We start from the raw sequence: 25,912 nt of genomic DNA on the forward strand, positions 1-25,912 counted from the left end.
TGTCATCCCTGAAAGGTTGCAAAAACATGTGCGCATCCAAACCATAATGTGAACAGAAAGTCATGTTTATAAAGTGAGTCCTGAATATAATCACCCACCACATGAAGCTCGTCGGGTATCTATTGTCTAGCAAAGGTAGCCGGCTCTTGGCAGGTCCAGAATGTCCACTTTGTCTCTTGGTTGAGCCTCTATGTATTCTGACCCTCCCTGTCCCTCCCACATTCCTGGAATCCTGAACAAGTTGACAGCTTAGACGAAAATGTGCTTGCCCATCTGTTAACTGTGTACCTGCCCAATGGACCTAAAGCCCCAGGACTCCCACTCCTGTCAAGAGACCTCCTCCTTGTCCAGGCTTAAATTTGAGGCCCTCCTTACTAAAACCTACCCAAATGTCTCAGTGATTACCTGTTTTTCCATTTATTTATTATTTATTTGCTAGATTTACTTGATTCAAATAACCTCTACCGAACAACCTTCTATTTGTCAGGCACTCTTTGAGATATAATTATTAGACACAAGTTACTTTTGGAATAAATATTACACCTGTATTGAAGTTATGCAGAAACACATTAAGAGGGAGGAATTAAGTCTAGATTGAGAGCAAGACAATCCTAAAAATAATTTAATAATTACTCACAACTTTTGTGTTGGAGAATGAAACCAGCATCGTTTTATAAACTTAATTTCATACAAGATGTAGCATGTTCCCTGGTCTGTCCCCAGCTCAGGGTCCTCCCATGACCAAACCTTATTCTGTGAACAGCTGGCATGTTCCCCTGCGCACAGGGGTGCCATAATTTATATTACATGGTGTCTGTGGGTCAGTTGACTTGGTTCAGGGATTACTCTCTGAATCAAAGGTAGGTCAACTGGCCCTAAGCCAGTCCATGGAATGCCTGTTACTAACTGCACAAAACGCTAACACCCAGTATTGGCTACTTTTGTACAGAGCTCTCTTGTAAGGTTTAAGAGGAAACTTAAAAGAAATCAGAAGCTAAGCGACATGGAGTCTTCAGAAGTCCTAAGACAGGAAAAGCCAACAGAGCACAAGGTGGACAGCTGGTGTTGGGGGACAGGGAAGCAGTCGAAGCAGAGACTGAGATCACCTTAGGTGTAAGTTGGGAGCCCTTGTCACAGGAAAAGCAGGCATTTACTTTTGAGTGGGGTGCTGGGGTGCTGATGGGTGTAAGAGCTGCTGGTCCCCCAAGACTTGGCCTGTCCCGAGGAGCTGCAGGTCCTCAGCTGTTGGCTGAGCAGTCGCTAAGACAGCCTTGTGGTTCTTTCTTCACTTGTGTGTCTTTAAACTTTCACCATCAACTTGACCTGATAATGTCTGGTTTTCTGAGACCCAAAGAAGATTGGCTGCTAAGGGCATTTATAAGTCATTTACCAGAAAACTTGTCTTTTTACCACATTTTCTAAAAATGATTGTTTGGTTTGTTTTTGGAGGCCAGGTCTCACTCTATCTAGCAATTCTATTTATCTGTTCAACAGAAGTTATCAATTTATTTCAGAGTGCATCTAATTCAAGGAGAAGGTAAAAGCAGTTGTTCTCTAAGTCAAATTACTGCAATTCAAATAGCTGAATGTGAATGGAGTGAAATAGGAAAGCTAAGGGTATCATCCCAATGAATTCAGTTCCAGTTCTCAGTAAACATATTTAACTTCTGTGCAATAGTCTGCTCCCTGCGACTGGTGGTGGCATGGTGAATTGACGATGAGCTGTGTAACTTCAGAAGATGATAGATAATATGGAGTTATGATTTCCCTTGTTTTAACATTTTTTTTGATTCTTCTTTAAAAGAGACCACCTCAGAAAGCACAGTCAGGAGTTGAGTCCATCAGTTGTGGCGTCACTTGCTATCCTCACACACTTCCTGACACTGTTGGGTCCTTTCTCTCCAGCTCCCGATTTAGTGCTCACAAAAGCTATCTTTCCTTTAGGCTAGATTAGCTTAAATCCATACAATTTTCTCTCTTTTTGTGGGGGAGTGGGGAGAAATAGAAACAGGAAATAAACTGTAAATCATGCACTGACTAACACGTTTAATTTCTGGAGATTGCGGACCAAATTATTTTTAGTATAAAAATAATTTGAAATGACTGGCTGGACATGGTGATGCATGTCTGTAATCACAGCACTTGGGAGGCAGGAGGATCACAAGTTCAAGGACAGCCTTGGCTATGTAGCAGGATCCTGACTCAAATAAACACAATAAAAATAAAAGAATAAAATGATTGCATTCCGTGAGAATGTATTTCTGCGTGCACCAGGTATGAGGATTCCTGAATTGTAATTAAAGCACTGATTGACCTTTTCCATTAGTAAATATGGAGTCATGCACTGTGGTTGTTTGCTCTGTTCTCTGGTTTTCATACTTACAAGCTTGTAGCACTTCACATCCAAGAGTTTTGTGTATAGATAAGATTTGGGAGAACCATAAACACAGTCATGCTTTTATTAAGACTGAACTGCACAGTTCCCATTCCTTTTCCCTTCTCTAGCAGACGTGTTAGGGTCTGCAGCTGGGTTGAGGTCCAGGTCAAGAGAATGATGGGTTGTTTTGCTAGCACTCGGGGTGTGTTCTAAGTCGAGAGCACATTACACCTGCTTGTTTAAAGATAAACACATGGAAACACAGGAAGGTAAGACATGAACCAGACTCAGTCCTTTCCTTTCTATCTGAAAATGCAAGGTAAGTTTCTTTTCTATTCTGTCAGTAACAAGATACGAGCCTAGTTCTAGAAGATAACTACTTCATGACTTGCTTTTGTAGATGGATCCATTATTTATCATCGCTCTTTCACTTATTGTGTGACCCTGGGAAATTTTCTGTGATTCACTTTCCTCATTTGCTAATGGGATAATAATGTTAAATTTAGAAACTCACACAGATGGTTGTAGGAATTCTTTCTCTTCCTCCCTATTTCAATTTCATCCCTGTTCAGCAGCTATGACCCCATACCTTGTGCTCAGGTGTACACTTCCTAAGAGTTTAGTGTGGTCTGTGCTTCTTGCTTATCTGGTGTCCTTGTGTCTGTGAGGACCACAGAGAGTGACAGCCAGTCTCTCTTTTATTTTCCAGTGGCACTTCAGGCCACTTGTCCTCTGATCACTATTTGTATCATTATTCCACCATACAGCCTGTGTCAGTTGGTTAGGTTTGGCTTCTTCTGAGGTCCCACTCCTTGGCTGGTAAGATGGCCATCTTCTCAACATCTTTTCTCTATGCATTTGTATCTGGATTTCCACCTCTTATAACCTAGTCCTATTGGGTTAGAAACCAGTCATATGAGATTAGAGACCACCCCAATGATCTCATTTAACTTAATTACCTCTTCAAGACCCTCTCTCTAAATGCAGTTGCATTTTGAGTACTGAGGATGAGGATTTGACATATGAAGCTTGAGGGAACTTGTTCAGCCTAAAATAGTACCTACCTTGCTCACCAAGCTGCTCATATCTTAATTTTCTGCGTAAATTCCTGACTTGTATAATGTCTTAAACTTTTCCTTTATAGCCATCATTGACCACTGAGAAGCCATTTCCAAATTAAAAAAAATTACACTCTGCAGACATCCTCAATTTCCAAATTATTGAATAAAATTAATCCCAGTGCTGTTCTCTGTGATGTCTTACCACTGCTGGATTTCTCTAAAATTTGTCTCTGATTTTTGGTATGAAGATATTTCTTATCCACATAAAATATTTTCTGTGACTACAATCCAACAGCTATTCACCTTTAAGATAGTCTCTAGTTTAAAGGTCTGATTTAAAGCATCTCCTCAAATTGTTCATATTTGTTTGTTAATTTACTTCTTTCAAAGACCCCAGCAGACAGCCATGACAGCCTCTCACAGATGGTGCATGGTCCTCCATACAGCAGGTTAATTCCCCTAAGTACTTTCTGAGCCAGAGAAGGAGCAGGGTTCTTTTGCTAGACTTTGTGGCTGATTTATTATCAAGGTATCATGCAGTACTGTGACCATTAAAGTGAATAGTTAGGTACAGAGAAGTATTTTTTTTTTGGCAATCCTAGGGTTTCAACTCAGGGTTTTATGCTTGCCAAGCAGGTACTCAACTGCCAGCTCTTTTTGCTCTTCTTACTTTGGAGATGGGGAGTCTTGTTTCTTTGTCCAGATTGGCCTGGACTGAGATCCTCCTGCTTTAGGCTTCCTGCTGTAGCTGGGATGATAGATGTGTACTACCTTGCTCAGCCTTTTTCCACTAAGATGGTGTCTCACAAGCTTCTACTTCTCCCTACCCCAGCCCTCGGACTTCCATCCTCCTGGTCTCAGCCTCCCAAGTAGTTAGGATTACAGGTGTGAGCTACCGGTGCCCAGCCTCGAGCATTTTCAAGAATGATGCTTAGGTTAACTTGTCATGGCTAGGAAAACAGATATCAGTGCTGACAAAGGCCATGGGAAAAGCAGGGAATGAGCTGGAAACATGAAAAGGCAGGTTGGAGAGTTAGAAAAGTGTCAGGAAAAAAAAAACAGCAAAAATAAAATTCTGGTGCTCATCAGTGTTTATTCTCAATGGCTAGATTAAGGTAAACACTACCTTAGCATGTAGCTGAGTTATACAAAGAAAGGTTTACCTGATGGCAGGACTTCTCTTATTTGGCTTTGGCTTCTTAACTGAGCTCCATGTCCATCCTATCAGTATCCACAAAGGGAGCATCACAGAGTCTCCTGTGAAGATTCCATAAGGTCCAGCATGGTGGTACATGCCTATAATCACAGCACTCAGGAGCCAGAGGCAGGAGGATGGAGAGTTTGAGGCCAGCCTGGGTTACATAGAGTGACTGCTCAAACAAAACAAAACAAAGCAAAACAAAACAAACTCCATCAAAATACCAAGTAGGGAGTTAGGTAATTCCCAGGTGTCTTTTAGTAATTTATAAATCCTTAAAACTCTGGCTATATATAAAATGAATTAGAACTATTTTCATTCTGCCTCTGCCCCTCTAATGCCGGGATTATAGATATTATGCATCTCATAGTTCTGAAGGTTAAAAGTCTAAGGTCAAGGGCCGCAGGTTTGTTTTCCTACAAAGCCATTCTCCCTGGCTTGCATGTGGCCACTGCTCTGCATCTCCACTGGGTCTTTATTCCCTGTGTGGGTACCCATGTCTCTTTGCACATCCTGATTTCCTCCTAAAAGGACGTTGGTCGTGCTGCATCGGGGACCTTCCATCTGATCTCAGTTAATCCTAACCACTTCTTCAAAGCCTTCTCTGCAGGGCTGTCATACATTTTGAGGTGCTGGAGGTGAAGCTTCAGCACATGAATTTTAGGAAAGACATAATTCTGTTCATAGCTGTGGCAGGAAACCTTTGCAAAGTTCCTCTGCTATCCTCCTTTCTGTGTTTTATTGGGCAGAATTATATTATGTGACCATCCTCATGCCAGCTCCTGGAGAAAGAAGTGGGGCCATAATTGTTGGCATAGTCCAGTAAGGATTTAGTGTTGGGTCTGTTCATGTGGCAGGAAGAAGTGAAATCAGGTCCCTCAAGCAAGGAAGTAGGGCGAGGACCTTTAGGACAGCAGCGGATTTGTGACCCCAGGAGTCATGGGCTTGTGGTTTATGGGGTGGACTATAAATACACTGGATTCTGGTGAAGTCTGAGGAAGTGAGGCCGGCATTTGGGAGTCTTTTAAAATGTCAAGTTAGCAGTTAAGAGAGAATCTCGCACAATGGCGGAGAGCTGAAATGATGACCAGAGGTGAATGCAGCAGAGGAGGAAAGGCTGGCTCAGGAAATACTTCCACAAATCCCGACTTTACAGCACAGGTAATACGGCTGATATCATCTCCTCAACGAGGTCTTTATATCCTGACAACTTTACTTCTTCCTCCTTTTCCTCCTTCTTCATAAAACGGCATATAAAATCAATTTTTTCCACAGATTTGGGAGAGTAAGTAAGACAAGTAGGTGAGAGAAGTTTTTAAAATGTGAAGTACTATAGGGACACTAGAAATTATTGCAATATAAAACTGGCAGAATTTAATATTGTAATTTCGAGTTATCTGTGTCCAGAACAATTGGAGAGAGAAACTCAGTTAGGACTTAGCAGAATTACTACAACCTGATATACGTCGAATTTCTATTTGTGAAAGTATAATTTGCACTACACTCGTGGGTAGAAAATGCCCTGTTTGAAATACTTGTCTCCAAGTTTTCATCTGTTCCATTGTGGTGTACAGCATTCATGTGACTGTGCGTGTGCACATGTGTGCGGGCAAGCGCAGGTGTGTGAAGGTCAAGCAAGGGCTATGGGTTCCTTTCCCTGAGTGTGGACCTATGAGGCGGTTGATTCCCCTCTGTCATTGGAGGAAAGGAGTTTAAAATACCAACTCCTTAAAAGTACTTACTTTTTTTAATTATGAAAAGCAAAAAAAGTGGAAAAGGTAAGCAGTCTTCAATTCAGACACACATGACTGGCAATTTCATTAATTGCAGTGTGACTCTTACAGTTTTGAGATATGCAAGTAGCAGTTTCATTAATTAAAGTGTGCACCTTACATCGCTTCTGTTTTCACAGCCCGTGGTGACAGCACTGGAACTGATGTACCATAAGCACGCATGACTCCTGTAATTCCTACTGCATATCTCTGCGTGCTGTGTGGTCGGATCTTGGCTTTGGCTCCCCAAGAAGCAGAGCTGGAGACAAAGACTTGTTTTCAAATACTTTGCTGAGGAATACGAGTCCAGAGAACAAAGGTGAATGATGGATGGAGCAATCTAGGAGAGAGAGAGCCACACAAAGTGAAGGGTTATTATCAGGACCGTCTCTGCGTATGACTAGCTGTGCAATGACCCTGCCATAAAAGTGTGTTCCTGTCATTCCTCACAGGACAGTCAACAGGGAACACCCAGGCATAAGGGAGAGGCTCCCAGGACTGGCCTGGGCAAAGCACAGTCAAGGGCACCTTTGGAAGTGGCTGGAGGTGTGCAGACTGCTTGCTCCACCTCTGGCTGGAGTGGAAACAGGTGAGGCAAAACCAGCAGGATGGCACATGGAGACATCTGACGCCATGTGAGCCTAGTAACGGCGGACCATCTTGCTCACGTGCCCTCCTCTCTCCTGTCTCATCAGACAGAACTGCAATCGGCGACCAAGCTTAAGCAGGTCCTTGGAAAAGAGGTGGAGCTTAGTTATTGGCGTGGCCCTACTGGAGTATCAGAATTGGCTGTTGGAACTGAGGACGGGAAAGCACTCAATTTTAATTTATGAAAAGATCATGTTACGGTAAATATTACTGGGAGTATTTACGGTTAAGGAATGGGAGCTTCTCTTCCAGGTGGAGTCTCCATAGTTTAATGCTCACCTACACAATTTAATACATTTTGCAGAAATGCAATATTTGGCAGTTTCATTTTATGCTTTCACGCTTCTACCGAAAATTCAGAGAAACCTCAATGCTTAAAGAAGGATGGCACTTGGGAGTTTGTCTTTATTTTTAAGTTATCAGGACACTTCATATTTGTGCTGGTAGGTCCACCATGAGTATGACAACATGATATAATATTTAATTAGAGTGACCACATAGTCTGGGAGGAACAGCTTTGAAATTAAAAACGTAGTATTGGCTATAGAATGAAATTATGTCGTTTGCAAAACAATGGATGGAGCTAGAGCTCATCGTGTAAGTGAAGTAAGCCAGGCTGAGAAAGACCAGTGTTGCATGTTCTCTGTCATATGTGGAATCTGGACCTTGAAACTAAAGAATGACACGCATGTGAAGCAGGTTCTGTGTGGGGTGTTGTGTGAGAGGAGAGGTGAGGGGTGTAGATGGGGTGTATGAAGTACTTTATACACATGCCCGAAAGTATGGTACTGGGGCTTGAACTCAGGGCCTACACCTTGACCTACTCTACCAACCTATTTTTTGTGATGGGTTTTTTCCGAGATCTCAAAGTCTGTGTGGTCTGGCTTCGAACTGTGGTCTTCCTGATCTCTGCCTCCTGAGTAGCTAGGATTACAGGTGTGAGCCACCAGTGCTTGGATCAGAATGAGTGAATTTGATTGGGGTACATCGTATGTATGTGTGGAAATACAACAACGAAACACCAGAAGAGTAAAAAATTAGAAGGCAATATTTCCTTTTAGCCACTTTTTGCTGACATTCATCTGATACCAGAGAGCGGCATTTCTTTTCCCTTACAGGGCACCAGCCTTCGGGTATAATGTCACACTCCAGGGTGATGGCTGGCATCTGCTGCTCGCTGAGCTGATCTGGGTTTCTGATGACTTCTTACTGTGACCATGGTCATCCAGCTTAGTTCTCACTGGTGAATGGGCAGGCCTGTGGTGATGAGGTCAGTTGTGAAATACCTGGTTATCTTGTCTCTGAGGAGAAATAACGTCAAATGGTGTCAGGAAGTTGTGTTGAGAAGACTTTTGTTTGCTTTTTTGGGACATGGTCTCTCTATGTAGCTGGACTGGAACTCTCAATCCTCCTGCTTCAGCCTCCCGAGTGCTGGGATTACAGGCAAGCCCCACCATGCTCGTGCAAACACTTTCTATTGGGTGACTTTTATGAAGGAAATGCTGATCTGTTTGATGTTACTTTTCATAGTTGTATCCAAGGGTAGGGTCTAGAGAAATGTAGTATCAAGGTTGAGTTTACAATGATAGAATTTAAGGGTTGTGATTACATTTTACATGGCAGAATGGGTTGTATCAGGTTGTAGTGTGTGTGACCCCAATTTACCATGGGTGCTCTGATTACAGTTATTTTTCTGTGATGCTGGCACCCAGTTTGCAGCTGGGTTTGAGCTAATTGACACCCATCTGCATTACTTGGCATCGTAAACTGTTTTCTTTTTATTATTACTGTGTATCTCAACCGTACAAAGAGGTTCCTGTGGAGTTTCACACGGACATGGATTATTGCACATTGATCAGATTAACACCCCCCTTTCCTCTTCACTTCCCCTCCCCCCTATTTTCAACAGCTTTCAGTGGGTTGCCTTGGGCCACCTTCCTAGACATGTATTTCGTCATGTTCCCCCCATCATCTCTTTCCCTCCCCCTCCTCCCCTTTGCCACCCCCCATGGTCCCTTGATTGCAGTCACGTTTTTATGTTCATGTATGTGTACAGAGATATATGTACACATACATTTTATGTCTGGATCCCACATAGGAGAGAGAACATGTGAGCTTTGTCCTCCTATATCTGGCTTACTTGGCTTGATACTACGAGCCCTAATTCCACTCATTTTTCTGCAAACACTGTAATTTTGATCCTCGTTATGGCTGAGTAATACTGAGGCTCGAGTTGAGCTTGTATCAGCAGAGTCTCTTCATGGTCAGAGTTCAGGACTCAGGGTGCCCACTTTTACTTAGCACTGTTTATGAAACACATCTGTGCCTGTCTGAACCACCTTCCCTAAGATCGCTACATCTCAAGAAGGAGGTACATTTTCTTTTGGGATGAGGGTCACTATAAAGCCAGCCTGGCCTCAAACTTATGACCTGGCCTCAATGTTCTGAGTGCTAGGATTTCAGGTGTACATCACCACGCCTTGCTTATAAATTATATTTAGGCATTTACTCTGTGAGACGCCCATGAGAGCACAGGCTTTTTACTGAGGAATGGGGGCGGTGCTCAGTTGTTCTGTTGATTTTAACCATTTCCGATTCTCTCACAGGAGTGCTTTCATAGTTTGTGTTCTGAAAGACCCCAATCTAATTAGAGGTGAGGGGAGAGCAACAAGGACAATGGGGCAGACAATCTTGCAGTGCTACAAGAAGATAAAATGATCTCGCTTAAAACCTGCCATGTCCAGCTGACCTCCGACTCACGTTTGACACGTGTCTTGAGTGGGAGGTAAACCAGTAGTAAGTCAAGTCACGGTGGTTTTGGTGTTGGTCTTTGAGTACCACCTGGAGCATCCTGACTGACACACAGAACTCACCTGTCATTCTTACTCATCTGTGGTTGCTGTCCTTCCTGCACCTATGCTGCTGACTTGGGCCTACCTGCTTCTGACCCTTTCTTTACTTTGCTTCTCCATCTCTAAGTAGCCGGTCTCACTCTTTTCATCTTCCTCTTCTCTGTCAAGACATCGCTTTCTCACAAAGCTTATTTGAATCTCCTAAGCTTTCACTGGATGCTCTTTCTATAGAACCTGAGTACACCTCGTGCTCATCACACCATCAGGGAATGAACTCCCTGCTTCTCTATCCCTGTGTTCTATCGGACTGTAAACATGTGTGGACAGTACCATGTCTGTTTACCACCTCTGCCTCTCTACCATGACAGTAGTACAGCCATAAGGCAAGTTCTCAACAAGTATATGTGTGTATATTTATGTACATACTTATGCATGTATATCTGAGCTCTGGGGACAGACCCAGAACCTTGAGCATGGAGGCAAGTTCTCTATCCCTGAAATACATCCCCAGCCCAGTGAGTATTTCTTGAATGACAGATTGAGTGAATAAGCCCTCAAGGCTGAGTTTGTTGTGCTGAATGAAAAGGCAGAGTGAGGAAGCCTTCAGGGCAGAGGTGAAAGTCTGTTGGAAATTTGCCCTCATGGCTTGCAGATAAGTTTTCAACCTCCACTCTTCTGCCTGGGAGGACGGGGGTCTCCTGGACCCTCCCCATATTGCTCTCTCCCCCTCTTAGCTTGCCATCATTCCTAAAAGGTATCTTAGTGTCTATTGCCAAAGGTTTAACACATCCAGCTGGCTTCTGAATACTAAGTGGCAAGTGTTTACTATAAGCAAGATGAAGACAGGCTGTTCCTTTAGCAATATTTTGCTTCTAAGTTAGAGGAAAATTAATCTAAGTTTCATTTTGGATGTGAATGATAATGTGTAAGAGAATTAGTGCATATCTGTCTGCTTCTCCTTGAAGCATCATTTGCACTCGAAGCAATTTTTGGAATATGAGAACATCAGATTCTGGATTAGACCAGCAGAGAGAAGGCCCTCACCCCACACGCTGCCTTTTCCCTCGCTCAGCTTTGCTCTGGGTTTGATAATTCAAGCACCATTTCCCTCAGAGTGACTTTCTGTTAAAAATAGTGAACTTTTGTGACTGTGCGTCTTTGCTAACGTGCACGTGATACATCCCAATAAAAGTTATTCACCTCAAAAATGTATTCCAGTTAGCAGTCTGATTTGAACACTTGAAGTAGATGAATTTTTAAAAGTCAAGCAAAGTACAATTTCCTGCTTCTTCTTCATGCTTGGCCTGTTCTCTGACAGTTCCATTCTTACTTTGAAAATTCTACTGGGCTCAAGTGAGAGGCAATCAGATAATCAGGAAGGGAATTAAGGAGGAATTCCACAGACCAACGTCTTCTAGAAGAGCAGAGAAGGCTGAGTGTGTCCTTTGCCATTTGTTTCAGTCTAGGATGGCGCTGTAGTATGGATCCCTGAACCCGAACCTTGTGATCTTTCCAGATGTCAGCACCAGTAGCCAGAGGGCTTGGCCTTCATAATGAAACCTCCATTTTCACAAGCTTGACCCAGGACAAGTAGAAAGTAGAGGTTAAGAAAAGTGGCAGTAGGAACAGTCTTGATGTTCTGAGGTTCTAGTTGTATTGCTGGATGTCTGTCTGCACTGCTGTCTTTGGAAATCATGGCCTTCTTGAATTGCTCTCCAGCGTGGATTTCATGACTAAAGCACGTCCATGTTTCTAAGATGCATATCTGCTCCGTCTAAGCACCTTGGGATCTGGGCTGTGTCTTAGGATCGGTGACATCTTACCATTGCTGCTGGCACTTGGCAAGGATGCTGTGTGGCATTACTTACTCCTTTGGGAACTGAAACTTTATATTTGAAAGAAAATGGCACCAAATAGTGTAGCTCCATTAAAGGAATTTTTTTTGAAATAACTTCATACTTTCAGAAAGAATAATTTCAAGAATTCCTATGTAAGCTTAGCCTGGATTCACAAAAGGTACCATTTTTATCACATTGGCTTTACCATTTACTCTTGTGCACAGGAAGACATGATGCTCATTACATCTAAATAACACTTCAACATGTACATCCTAAACACGAGGGACCCTCTTACCAAATCACAGTACAGATATTAGCTTAAATAGATTAGCAGTGATAAATACTCTAATTGAAAGACATCCTAGTTTTGTCTCTTGTCCAACTAATATCCTTTATGGATTTTCGTACAGCATCCAAATTAGGGTCATGAGTTGTGTTCCATTGTCTTGTCTCTTTAGTTTTCTTTAATCTGAACAATTCTTATTTTAACTATTACAGGCCAGCCACGTTGTAAATGTACCTAATTTTAGTTAGTCCTGATGCTTCTTCACAATTAGAGTCAGGTGGTAAATTTTGGGGAGAGGGAAGAGGGGAAGAAAATCATAGATGTCTCTCCACAGTGTAGCATATTAAGAATTAACTTATATTATTTTGCCTTATTACTGATGTTAACTTTTTTTTGAGACAGCGCCTCACTGCATACCCCAGGCTGACCTGGAACTTGCAACCTCCTCCCTCCACCTCCAGAGGACCAGGTTTACAGGCGTGTGTCATCTTGCCTGGTTGGCGTCAGCTTTGATGACTGGATGAGGGTGATCTCACCAGATCCCTCGACTGTGGCTACTGTTTTCCCTTGATATGAAGATATGTCATGCAGGAAGAAACTCTGCTCACTTCCACACCCTTTTCTCATCATAGTTTCTCAACAGAGCACTTTAAATTGTAAGAGCAAAACAGTTGTGGGGGTGGTGAGTCACTTATATCAAGTTGCAAACATGACACTATTATGGTTTTGTATTTAATCCTCATCACAAGCTTATAAGACAGGAAATATTACCCTAGTTTCACAAGTAAGGAAAATGAAGCAAAGGGAGTTTAAGTAATTTGATTAAAAGAACCAGGGTATGAGGCCAGTTGGATTCTAAAGCTGACACTCGAAACTCCTGTACCAAGTAGACATGTACGTGTGTGTGTCTATCTCTTCACTCTGTCATTATCTTTAACCCCTCCCTTAGTGTTCTCTAATGGTCCCACTTTTGGAAACATGTTCTGCATATATGTATATATAATACATATAAATAAAAAATATGTAATAACACTGGTATTTATATTTGGATCAAAACATGCAGTCTTTGTATTTCTGAACCTGGCTTACTTTACTTAACACGATAGTCTTCACTTCCATTCATTTACCTGTCAGTAACAAAGTTCCATTCTTCTTTACGGCTGAATAAAATTCCATTGCATATATATCAAGTTTTCTTAGTCCATCCATTAATTGTAGGGCATCTTGGCTGTTTCCATCCCTTGGCTATTGTGAATAATGCTGCAATAAACATGGGGGTACAGGTGTCTTTATTGTATCCTGACTTACGTGACTTTGGATAGATGCCCAGGAGTGGTACTGCTGGATCATATGGCAGTTCTATCTTTAGTTTTCTGAGGAGCTTTCACACTGCTTTCCATAGTGGTTGACTAATTTACAATCCCACAGTAGAGTATGAGGGTTCTTTTTTCCCTGCATCCTTGCTAACATGACACTTTTGAAGCGGGAGTTAAAGGTTGTCAGCTGGCCTTACACAATTGCAATCTCACATAAGTGGCTTTTGCTGTTGGCAGATTAGTTTGTTAAATACTTTATCACTGCTGCAGTTGGTGGAGAGAGAATGACTTGGTGCTGGGGTAAGGACTTTGCTGATCTGGTCCTTACTGTGTCACTCTTTAAAACGACATTCTTGCATGTCCTAGAAGAAACTCAGATGAAAATAATTGATACTGTGCCATCAGTGTGATGAGCCCCAAGAAGAACTGTGAAGTAGGATGGTTATTTGTTAGACTCACCCTAAATTTAGAAACCTCTTCGTGGCACCTAACCATTGTTCTTGCCTCTCTTCCCATCACTCACTCCCTCACACTTAAGATAAAGTCAATCTTAAGAAAAAAAATTGATGAACTTACTTAAAGTGAGTTATGAAAGATGGTATCATGCTTTAGCATTCTCTCTCAATATTTGGATTTTTGTGGGTACAGAGCCTTGGTTTGGCCAAGGAAGTTAAGTCCATGCACTCCCACAATCTTAGTGCTCAGCGGTGCTGATTTTAGAGTGCTAAGAGGGTTTTCTGATTTTACCACCCACACAACTGTCTGCTCTGCTGGGGTGGGGAGCTGTGTACTTGGGATCTCCTGAACACAGTAACCCTACAGGAGTCTGTTTATTTACTGGAACTCTTTCGCAACAGGTTATGTAGTCACAAAACTTCATACCCACCTTCCTGAGTTACATTTCTATTCCTAAAATCAACAGATTCAGGAAGATGCAGGTGCAAAATGAAAGAGTGAAGAAAAAATGCATTTGGTGCTGAATAAAGACCAACAAGGAATGAGCAGATCCTCAAAAGAATACCTGGGGCCTCGATTTTCCTCCCATCACCACCCTGGGTCTGAGAAGTTACATTGTCCCAACCCAGAAAGTTAAAAAGACCAAATATCATTAGGATTGGGTTGCACAGTATAAATCACTCCCTGACTGCCAATGGTCTTTACACTGATAAGACATGCAATTGTTTTGAATGCTGGTCCCCATTTACATGTAAAAGTAGAGCACGGTGGTGACCACTTGAGTGCTGCAGTAACAGGACCCTGTTTCCTTTCTTTTTGGCTCTTTTGAGTTCTCAGGCACTGCAGCTCCAAAATCAGTACCAGATAGCTCTAAAGGAGATGATAGTCACTTAAAAATTTATGCCCTGTTGATTCGTGAGAAAAATTTAAGGCAGCTTAAAGTTCCAAATCATTTCTGGAGTGGAAACCTCTGCTTGTTCTGACAGGCGTTTCCTTGGAAGCTGCGCCATTTTGCTTGGTTTGTGAGTCTCTTGGTTTAGGGATGGACTCTGGAGCTTTACCTGCAGTCCTGTCTCCCAGCTCCTACAAGACAGACAGCTTGTGAGATGGACATTAGGACATGCTCTGGGTAGTTTTAGTAGTTTACCAACTGGCATTGTTGAAAGGGAACTGGGTACTGACAGAGATGGGAACTACCTGACGTTTTAAGACACTGCTGTGTGTGAGGCTTTCTACAGTGGTGGGATCAACAGTCCTGTGTTTTATTTTTGACGTGTGCACAAAAATTGTGTGTGATAAAAATTTGTCTCAGCAGCAAGGCCTGCTGCATAGTTCACAGGGACCAGTGGAAATGATAACTCAGGCTTCTCATTCAAAACGCAGGAGGAACGCATTTCCTTTTTCCCTGAGGTTTCTTTCTCTATGTGTCACAGCATTTTCATTTGCTCCCCATGGCATGGGGGACTTGCAGGGCCTTGGCAAGCAGAGCACTTCTATAGCATCCCAGGTCTTGCCACACCCAGGCGCAGACCCTGCTAGAGGTCAGGAGAGCATCCTTGAGATGGCAGGCAAGACCTTTGTGAGACATGCCTGGAACCTCTGGCGCCTCCCGTCTGTCATAGTTCTCCCCTGGAACCTCAGATTCAAAGACAAAGTGACTGAGAATCCCAAGACAATGACAGCACAGCATCAAACCCCAACATGAGCCCCATCTGAGTGGGGGACAGTGTCTGAAGATGCTCACAAGTATTCCTGAGTTGGGTTTTGTTATCCTTGCTTTATAAGTAGAGAAGCTAAACTGGTTGTTCACAGCCTGTAAGTAACAGAGCTGGAAATTAAACCTGGGATGGCTTGACTCTGTGAATACATCTTGTCAGTTATTACTGGCTTCCAGGCACCTGCAGCACTGGGCTCTGACTTTGCAATGTGACTCCCTTAAAGGGAATGTCATCCTCCGTTAATAGCTGAGCTATCTTTAAAGTAAGCTGAAATCATGCATCTCTGCTATCCAAATGGTAATGTCTGTAAGTCTCCATGCTACAAATGACAACATGAAACATGACTTTGCTCTTTCCCTGGGATGACTTTGAGGACAATATTCCTGTGAAGACAGCATGTTCCTGGAAGAATTCTTTGAACTTGATATGTATGTCTGGTGCTTTCATGGTCCCATCCTGAGGACATCCAGCCCTTCCCTGCACACTGGAGCCACCCGAGAAGTACAAGGGTTCTACAAGGCCCATCCTTTGCCCACGAAGACAATTTCCAGGGGTAAGGACTGGCACCAGTGCATACAAAGCTCCCTTGGTGACTAATTTGTAAACAGGTATCAAGTAGCCTGACATGGACTGTCTTTCAGCAGCAGAATAACTCTCAAGTTACGTAGCATCACTGGCACCTGATACCAAGCATTTACATTTATTCTGTGTAAGACTGCTGCCAAGTTCACTCACAAACATCTCTCCCATATGTGTTAGTCACATGCACATCTGTGTACGTTTCACAAAGTAGCACACATAGGTGCCGGTCCCTCTAAGATCATGCCAGGTATTCAGTGGGACAATTAGAGGAGCTCCCTGTGTCACACTGTCCAAGTTTTATAGTGTATAAAGTTAGGTCATCACACAATGGCATATTTTACCTGAGATTCCCTTCCTCCCTAAGATTTAAAGATGCATTCACCCTTTATAAAGACTAACATGAGCAAAAGCAATTGGAAGAATTGCCTCTGAATTTTCCAACCTGTAATTGAAGACAGTGCTCCCGCTGTCACAATTCAGATGTGCCCTACCTGGGACAAATTGGTGGCATTCAATCAACTCTCCTTCAGTATAGAGGGAGGGGAGGCTGATTGTAAGTTTAAATCATTGTTCTTCAAGAAATATTTCAAGAAATACAATTGCTCTCTGCCAGGCTTCTTGCTTAGTCCAGAGGACACAGCAGCAAACAAAAAATATGGAACATTTGCCTTCATGGAGATTACATTCCAGGAAGGAAAGAGGCAAGAAGACAAATGAGCTTCAAGATTAGATGGTGATTGGCATTTTGGAGAAGGGAAACAAGACAGTTGAGGTAGTGACACGATGACATGGGGAATGTTCATTTTAAGTGAGTTGGCAGAAAAAGAATCCTAAAGTGACATTATTTTAGAGCACAGTGATATTTATTCGACCATTCATAATATTTAATTAATTTAAAAATTAAAAATTTTAATTAGCATACATTGATAATACCAGAGGTTCCATTGTGGTTATTTCATAGATGTGTACAGTGTACTTTGAATAAGTTCACCTCCTTCTCTGTATTTCCTTACCCTCCCTCCCCTTTTTTCAACAGCATTAGGTGGGTTTCATTATGCTACCTTCATGTGTGTGTGTGTGTGTGTGTGTGCATATATGTGTGTAACATACTGAAGTGACTTTTTTTTTTTTTTTTGGTGGTACTGGGGATTGAACTTGGGGCCCTATGCTTGCTAGGCAGGCACTTTACCACTTGGGCCACTCTGCCAGGACTTGTTTGGGTTGGGTGTTTTCAAGATTGGGTCTCAGGAACTATTTGTCCAGGCTGGCTTTGAATTGTGAGCCTCCTGATCTCTGCCTACTAGATTACAGGCGTGAGCTACCAGTGTCCAGCTCCCTGAAGTAACATTTTAATAAAGACTTGAGGGATGTGGAGCTGAGCAAATGCAACCATCCAGTGTTTCCTGCAAATAGCAGCAAGATTATACTTCGGAATGGACAGACCAAGGTGAAGAAAATCCAGTAGATTGGTGAGAGCAATGGTTTGGATGTGGTTTGAATGTTTCCTGCAGGATTCATTTAATTCCCATTGAGAGAGTGGAAACTCAATCCAACAATGGTGTTTAGAGGTGGGGCCTTGGGGAGGTAATCAGGATTAGATAAGGACACCAGGTGGAGGCACCATGGTTGATTCCTGGTGGCTTTATTATGAGAGGAGGGAACCCAGAGTATGCAGACACACATGCACATACCCTGCCCCTGGCCATGTGAGGTCCTGCACTGTCTTGTGACTCTGCCAGCAAGAAGGCCATCACCAGATGGAGCCCTTGACCTTGACCCCAGAACCATGAGTCAAAATAAAAATCTTCCTGTCAGTTCGACTCAGTTTACTCCAGAGGCTCCTGCACACCCATGTTTATTGCAGCGCTATTCACAATAGCCAAGTTATGGACACAGCCAAGATGTCCCAGCACTGACAAATGGAAAAGAAAATGTGGTATCTATACACAATGGAATTCTACTCAGCCATGAAGAAGAACGAAATCTTCTTGTCAATCACAAGCAAACTGATGGAATTGGAGAACATCATCTTAAGTGAAGTTAGCCAGGCTCAGAAGACCAAAAATCCTATGTTCTCCCTCATATGCTGACTTTAGACCAAAAACAAATGCAGTAATATTATTGGACATGGGTCACAAGCTAAGGGGAGAACACATACATTAGGAATAGAGAAAGGTAGAAAACCCAAAACTTGAAAATGTGTGATGTGTCCACTGCAGAGGAGCTAATACAGTAACCTTAAAATGACAGAGGTCAATATGGGAAGGTGACTGGGAAGTAGGGAAGAGGTCAGGTAGAGATGAACCAATTCGGGTTGTAATACACTCGTGCATGGAAGCAATGCTAGGAATCTCTCTGTATAGCTATTTTCATCTCAACTAGCAAAAACACTTTGTCTTTCTTATTATTGCTTATGTCTTCTCTTCAACAAAATTGGAGAAAAGGGCAGAACAGGTTCTGCCTGGAAGTGAGGGGGGTGGGGGGGGCAGAGGGAGGGGCGGGGGACAGGGTGGAGAAACGGCACAAACAATGTATGCACAAATGAATAAATGAATAAATAAACAAATCTGCCTGTCGAAGTCTGTGGTTTTGTGTTATTGGCAACAGAAAACATACTAAGGCAGTGATGCCAAATGGACTGTGAGCGTCTGTTGCTAGAGGTGTTATGCACAGCTAAAGTCATCTTGAGGACAGACCTAGGGAACACTCACTGACAGGTGAGCACTTGGTTCTGTGAGGGGCACTGGTACCCTGATGTGAGAATGTTCTTTCTGAGTAGGGAAGAAACAAGAAAGTCAACTGAGAAGTAAACTCCATGATAGCAAAGAGTTTTAATGTCTTTGTTCATTGCTGTGTCCCCAGGAGTTAGAAGTGGCCCAGCACACAGTGATGGTTAAGTGAGTATTTATTTCAGGAATGACCATAAAAGTTTATAATCAACATTCCTTCTATCCTTGCTAAAGAGGAGTTAATTGAAAACCATCAACTTGTTCAGAGTTAAAGGGAATGATTTGTGGCTGAGATATTCATAGACCTTTCTGTTCTAAACAAGAAGTTATTTTAGAGAGTGAAAACAACTGGCTATATTATAATTTTTACACTTTAAATGTCAGGAAAAGATATTTCTTCCTGTAGTTATATGCACGGAATAATTAATCACTCAGTTGCATATTAAAATCTCACCTTCTCTATTCAAATGTCACTTTATTTTGAGACAGTCTCACTATGTAGTCCAGGCTGGCCTAAGATCCTCCTGACTCAGCTTCCTAAGTGCTGGGATTATAAGCATGCATCACTACATCCTGCTAATGTCATTTCCTTGACTACCATATCTCAACATGCCTTCTCTCCCCTCCTCTCCTCTCCATTCTTCTCTCCTCTCCCCTCTCTCTTCTCTCCTCCTCCTCCTTCTTCTCTCTCATCAATGGGGATTGATCCCAGGGTCCCACGCACACTAGACATACACTCTACACGGAGCTGTGTCTGACTCCACTTTATATTATTTCATTTTCTCTGCTTTATTTCTTCCTAAGTGGATGACGAGTTGAACTATGTTTTCTCAAGTGATTTGAAGTCATAATACCCAGCACTCCAGGATGTGCACTGTAGAGTGGTTGCAGATGAAGTCAAGACTTGGTTATTAGGCTGGGCCTGAGTCCATATGACTGGTGTCCTTGTAAAAAGGGAAAATGTGGACACAGACATGGTCATGGAAAGAGGGAAGAATATGGGAAGAGACCCAGAAAGCAAACGCGTGTGGACAGGGGATTGGGACGATACGTCTGCAAACAGAGGAACACTGAATGCGGCTAGCAAACATTGGAAGCTAGGGAAGGCAAGGGGGATTCTCCCACCATTTTCAGAGAGAGCATGACTGCAAACACCTCGTTCATACTCCAGCCTTTGACAATGTGGAACAATGAGTTTCTGTTATTTTAAGTTACCTGGTTTGTATAACTCTGTTATGGCAAGTCCTGAGTTATACCACCTGACGTATGAGATACATTTCCTTTGTTTAATTTCTGCATCCTTACCAGTTCTATCTAACTAAGTTCTATGCGGAAGGAGACATGCATAGTTGGTCCACCTTTGTGCCTCAAATACTCAGAACAGTGCTTGACCATCAATAAATATTTATCACTAGGTGTGATGGTGAAGCCATGAAGGTAGAAGAAAGAAGATCATGAGCTTGAGGTCAGTGGTTATATAGGGAGACTCTGTCTCAAAACAAAACAAAACATCAACATGTTCTGTTTTACTTGTCAAAAGAACGAAGGGAAATATTTAAAAATTTTCCATTTTGTACAATGTACTTCTTTGTCAAGGAAAAATCCAGGTGCAGTTATTAGTGAAGTAGGAAAAAATTCAACAACACAATAGTGGAAATTTTTACTTAATAATCTACTTTGAGTCTGTAAAAGCTACTCTCTGGTAGGAGCTGTTTCTCGGGAGAAGACTCCATGGTGTCTCTGAGCTTGTCCTGGAAGGCACTGTTCCCGTCCCTGGGGCTCTGGGGTGTTGGGGACCAAGTTGTCTGTGTGGCAGCCGCACTCTGCCTGTTGATTCAGCAATTTAGAGGAAGGGAACAACTGACTTCTGGTGTTACGGACCTCTGCTGCCAAGAGCAGAACCTCCGCTCTCCCCTGCAGCTGCTGACGTCCACACCTGAGAGTATTAGAAGCAAATCACATCTCAAAGTTAAAAATATCTGCAGGTCTCAAAGGCTACAGACACGTCACCATTTATCTCCTAAAATGGCCTCCTAGGTTTGGAAGGTCAGCTGGGAGCACCGCCCACAGGACCCCACATCTGTCTTATGGAGATGCAGATGTGGACTGCTGTGCTCAGAACAGGAAGGGAAGTGACTTGGCTGCCACCTTCCCAGTGCCACGGCTGTGCCTTTGCAATTCGCAGCAGCTCTGGTAATTGTGCCCATACTCTGGCTTTTAAAAAAAATTAAAGAAGAAACCCAAACCCTTGTATCCATGGTCCCATTAATCCTTACCCAATTCAATCACTCCATCTGGGCAACACAAGTAAGTGGAAAATGTCCGTCCCTCCTTTCAGGAGGCAGATGACAGACTGAACATGACTCCCAAATGAAGTGTTTTTAAGATTAACCATTTTAATTCCGTCTTTCTGAGGCGGCACAAGCACCTATTCGCAAATATAAAAAATAAAAACAATGTGTGCACATGAATGTGCTCCTTGTATGCGAGTCTGGAAAGCCCCATGAGTCATTAGCTCGTGTTTGTTGTGATGTTACACAACCATTTCGGCAAGACCGTGTGCATGTTGCCATCCACTGTTTGTCTGGAAACATGGGTGTAATCCACCTTGCGCCTCCCGGGTTGCATTTCATTTGCCGTGAAGACCGGACTTGTCTCAATGCCCTTGCTTTTAAGATGATTATGTATTTCTTAACTTTTGCTTAAGTGCTTTATCCACACGGCGATTACGGGAAATTCTCTTATATTCTGGAAAATCCTGAGGCAGTGATGTACTTTTCCTTAAAGTTTCTCCAATGTGCTGAAACAATAAGTCAGTTTTAGGTTTCATGAACATGTAAGTGAAATCTCGTTGAAAAAAATTAGTCTCCAATCTAATTCAAAGCAGTCAAGATTACTGCTCATGTTATTTTGAGAATCAAATTCAAGCTTACAGGCAAATATCTGTTTTTCCCTGTTGTCTCAGTCTTTTCAAGTTGTTATTACAAAATACACAAATTAGGTGACTTAAGAGGAGGAGCATTTCATTTCTCACATCTCTGAGAAGACCAAGATTGAAGCAGGGGGAGATTTAGTGTCTATTTTTTTTTTTTCCCTACAGACCATGGTCTTCTGTCCCCTTACTGGTAGAGGGCAAGGGATCTTTCTGTGGTATCTTCTGCCCTTGAGTGCTCCACCCCTAGGATCTACTTCCCTTCCAAAGGCCCCACTCCTAATGCCAGCTGAGAAGCTAAGAGGGGACACAAATATTCAGTCCATGGGCACAGTAAATATAGTTGAATGCCAGTGACTAAGCACCAGGTTCCTTTTCGTTAGGTTAAAATCCTGTCTCTTTACTGTTACTCAGTCTCTGAGTTGCTTTAAAGTTCTACAGCATGCCTCCAGCACCACTTTCAGGATGCTGTTGACTAAAACAGAAATCATTTAAAAAAGTCTTCACAATCATGTTCAGGTTCACTTAAATGGGGGGAGGAAACCATGGTTTGCCACGACTAGACCTGGCAATAGTAGAACCTACACCACGTTTCACAGTTTGCAATGAGCTTTCTGTGCATTAGTGAATTTGGTCTTAGTAACAAGCCTGGGGGTAATTAGTACACTAATTCTTTTTCTATTTCAGGGAAGAAGGGTTGGAAGTAAAGAAACGGAGACTTGTGTTTGTGCACAAATGTCCTTCACATGGCCAAAATAACCCTGTAAATTCAGCACTCTTGACTCCAAAGTTTATTCACTTTTATTATTCCTTATGAATTAAATTAATTTATATTTAGGAACTTGACTTTTTTTCTACTTTTACTTGTTTAGTGAGTATTTTTAAAGTATTTTCAAATAATCAAGGCATTTACCTCTAAATCCTTGGGTAGGATGCTAATAACTGAAATTGTCTTCCTATTCTATGAAGGTGACCTGGACAAGCACATCCCAAAATGCCACCTGAATTGATTTGCCAGTGAATTGCACTTCAGAGTCACTGTTTAAGAACCCAGCCTGCCCAGTCCCTTGATTCAGCCAAGCACCCCGAGCACAGAACCAGTCACCTCATGCCAGCACATCTGACCTGCAGAAGCTGTGGTGCATCTGTTGTGCGAAGGACTGAGGTCCCTGTCACCTCACTGGCTGCTAGGTCAGGGCCACTTGCATTCCTGACACTTGGCTCCTCTTCTTTGAAGCCTGGAATAGGAAAGAAACTTCTCCATGCCGAATGCCTTTCATTCTTTGATACTCTCTGACTTCCCCGTTGCTAGCCTCTAGACACAGAGGAGACTCATCATTAGGGCCAGATCTGCTTGGAGAACTTCTCTTCCTTACCCGATTTGAGACCTTGGTTACCACCACAAAGTCCCCTCACAGCAATACCTTGACTAGTGTTTGGTTTAATAACCAGTAGAAGGCGTGTTTACACCCTGCATGTTTGGGGTAGTGGGTCTTTTAATAGTTATGCCATCCATGCTGCTCATCTGGCTGGCTGCATGCTTTCCTGGTTTGGTCCCACTCTCCAGCCTCTTGCATTTCACATTCCAAAGTGACCCAGAACAAGCGATTCTAAAGCACAATTCTGACCAAGCTTAGTGTCGTGCTTGCTCCAATAACAACCAGCAAGCAACAGCTTGAAGACCTTTGTGACATGTAAGTAAGGCCTTGGAAAATGCAAGTCTGAAACACCCCTTCTGCCTTCCTTCAAGATCATTGAATTTTCACCCTGTTCTTTGGCTTCTCTTTATTTTTCTTACTTTTATCTTTACAAGTACAAATCTCAATTATTTCAAGGCTGTATTCCAATCTAACCTCTCCAAAGAACTTTGCGTTAACCTCTTAACCTTTGAAAGCCTTTGTTTTAAGAAATCTATACTTGAAGTGTAGTTACCACTCCACCTTGGATTTAGATAATTGACAAATAAATGCCTCATTGCTCCTACTGAATGGCCAGAACTGTATTTGGTTTATCTTTGTCTCTCCTACAGTACTTGGTAGTGCCTTAGAGAGATTATAGTTTGTTGAGCCATTAACTAACCGTTAAGATAAAACCCAGAACAGTAAATCCGCAGACATTTCCTCTTCATTGGTGTCAGGATGGTAATCTGAGCTCTTCCTTTGTAGCTGCTGTTTCTCGAGGTCATTTCTGCCTGAACTGCTGTCTTAGTTAGATTATATTCTTTAGCGCTTGCTAATATTGAATGGCTAATTCATGTGTGCTATCTTCTATTACAAATCAATGGTTTTATTTGATTTTTGGTACCTGAAGAAACAAGTTTCTCCTCCAATTTTAAGAAACTTGTCAAGAGTTCAGAGGTAGGCTTATTTTCTCACTCACATAGTTAATGCTTTTCTAATATTAGGAATATTTCTGTACTTGTCATTCCTGAGTAATGAACTCTGCTGTATGAGTCACATAAAACTCAGCACATAATTCAGATTCTTAGTGAGTTACCATTATTGAAGCGGGCTTCATAAACGTGATGAGTCACTCATCTTGCCTATTTTCAGTTAGCAACTAATTGAACATAAGAAAAAATATTTACTTACTAACTTTTTAAATGTTCAAAGGACTTTAGCATCAGTTATCTCATTTTATTTCACAAAATGTGTGCCACAGTGGCTGTGGTAGGCAGAAACTTCTGTTAGAGATGTCTCTAGACTTTACAGCATGTTGGAAAAATCTGTCCTTGGAAACAAATGAATAAATGAATGAAATGATGGAAGAATGGTGAAGCAGAAAACTGACTTTAAAGTTGTATATCCGAACAACAAATAAACTTTTCAGTCATTATGATAACATTCCAAATTCCGAAGATGTCAGTTTCTCCCAAGCATTCCACAAATCTATGTAAATCCAAAATAGCAAAGGGTTTTGTTGTTTGTTTTAAAGACTGGCTTTGAAATCCATCTATAAGGGAAAAATGTACAAAGCTATTCAAGAAATTTTAAAAGGGAACCATGAAGAGAGATTGGCTCTATTGACTGCTTTTTCATCTGTACTCACACCAGCACTCTTAATACCTCACTTTTGAAAACAGTTGTTTAGGGTTTTCTTCCACACATCTGTTCCATGGCAGGCACTGACTGGGTCTTCTATAATTCAATGTAGTTCTGATGCTATCTGCTTCGGGTTCCATTGTTTGCAGGGGTGACTCATAGAAGTCAGGAAAGCATTTTACTTATGTTTAACAGTTTCTGTGTAAGATGCACAGGCAGATGTCTAAGGCACATGTGTCCTGTCTACTGCTCACCACTTCCTGCACCTGCGCCTTCCTCCCTGAAGCTCTCCAAACCCACAGGAGTTTATGGAGGCTTAATCAAATAGACATGGTCAAATATTAACTTAATTTCCAGCTTCTCTCTGTTTCTGAAAAAGCAGGGCTTGAGAGTTCTAAACTTCTCACTATGGCCCACCAAAAATCGCCTCATTAAAGCAAAAGATACTCTTATCATCTGGGAAATTCCAAGGATTAGAAGCTGTATGTGAAGAACTGGGATCAGAGACCAAATACTAAGACAAAAGGTTTACCTGGCATCCCTACTGTTCAGGAAATCATGAGAGTTTTAGGAGCTCAATTTCAGGAAATGGGGCAGAGAACAGATATGTATTTTTTATTATATCACTTATTACGTCACAATATCACAAAAATATGTTTTAAAAATTGGCAAATAAAACAACACAGAATTTGTATAAGAATCAACAAATGATTGAAAGAATGGAATTTGGAATTCAGAAACAGATCATTGACTTGTAGAAGTTTTAGCCTGTGAAAAGGATAGTTTTTCAGTAGGTAAAAGATTCTGGGTGAGAGAGCTGGTTAGTCCTTTTCTATGCTACTTCCTTGACTATGGAACCATGACTTCCAGCTGGGCATGGGGCTGCCCACAGTAGAGACCCTTCCAGTTAGGAGGTCATGTGGTTAAGTCTAGACCAATTAGCTGCAAATACAGTTAGTGCTGTAGTCTTAAAGAGATCATGGCCACATTTGCCCTTCATCATTCCTGCTGACTGAAATGAGGACAAGATATCTGTGACCTGAAGCTCTCTCTGATATTACGGAAAAAGCCAAGGTTGTGGTTGAAAGAGTAATATATAAGGAGCA

The 25,912-nt window shown here is 42.1% G+C and overlaps 1 protein-coding gene across 13 annotated transcripts in view; it reads left to right on the forward strand.

Moving 5' to 3' along the window:
- Window positions 1-25,912, forward strand: part of Lgsn (lengsin, lens protein with glutamine synthetase domain) — a 175,419-nt gene that overhangs the window by 109,290 nt on the left and 40,217 nt on the right. For 8 of the 13 annotated variants that reach the window (XM_074081809.1, XM_074081810.1, XM_074081812.1 and 5 more), the window contains one exon: window positions 6,549-7,256. The exons of 1 other annotated variant lie outside the window; for it this stretch is intronic. The gene's annotated coding sequence lies outside the window, so the exon portion shown is untranslated. Of the gene's footprint in view, window positions 1-4,974; window positions 5,798-6,548; window positions 7,257-12,434; window positions 18,478-25,912 lie in introns of those variants that run through there. 4 more of the 13 variants (XR_012450572.1, XM_074081807.1, XM_074081808.1 and 1 more) reach the window with 4 other exon arrangements.

This window comes from Castor canadensis, chromosome 8, assembly GCF_047511655.1.
Source record: "Castor canadensis chromosome 8, mCasCan1.hap1v2, whole genome shotgun sequence".
Taxonomy (NCBI): domain Eukaryota; kingdom Metazoa; phylum Chordata; class Mammalia; order Rodentia; family Castoridae; genus Castor; species Castor canadensis.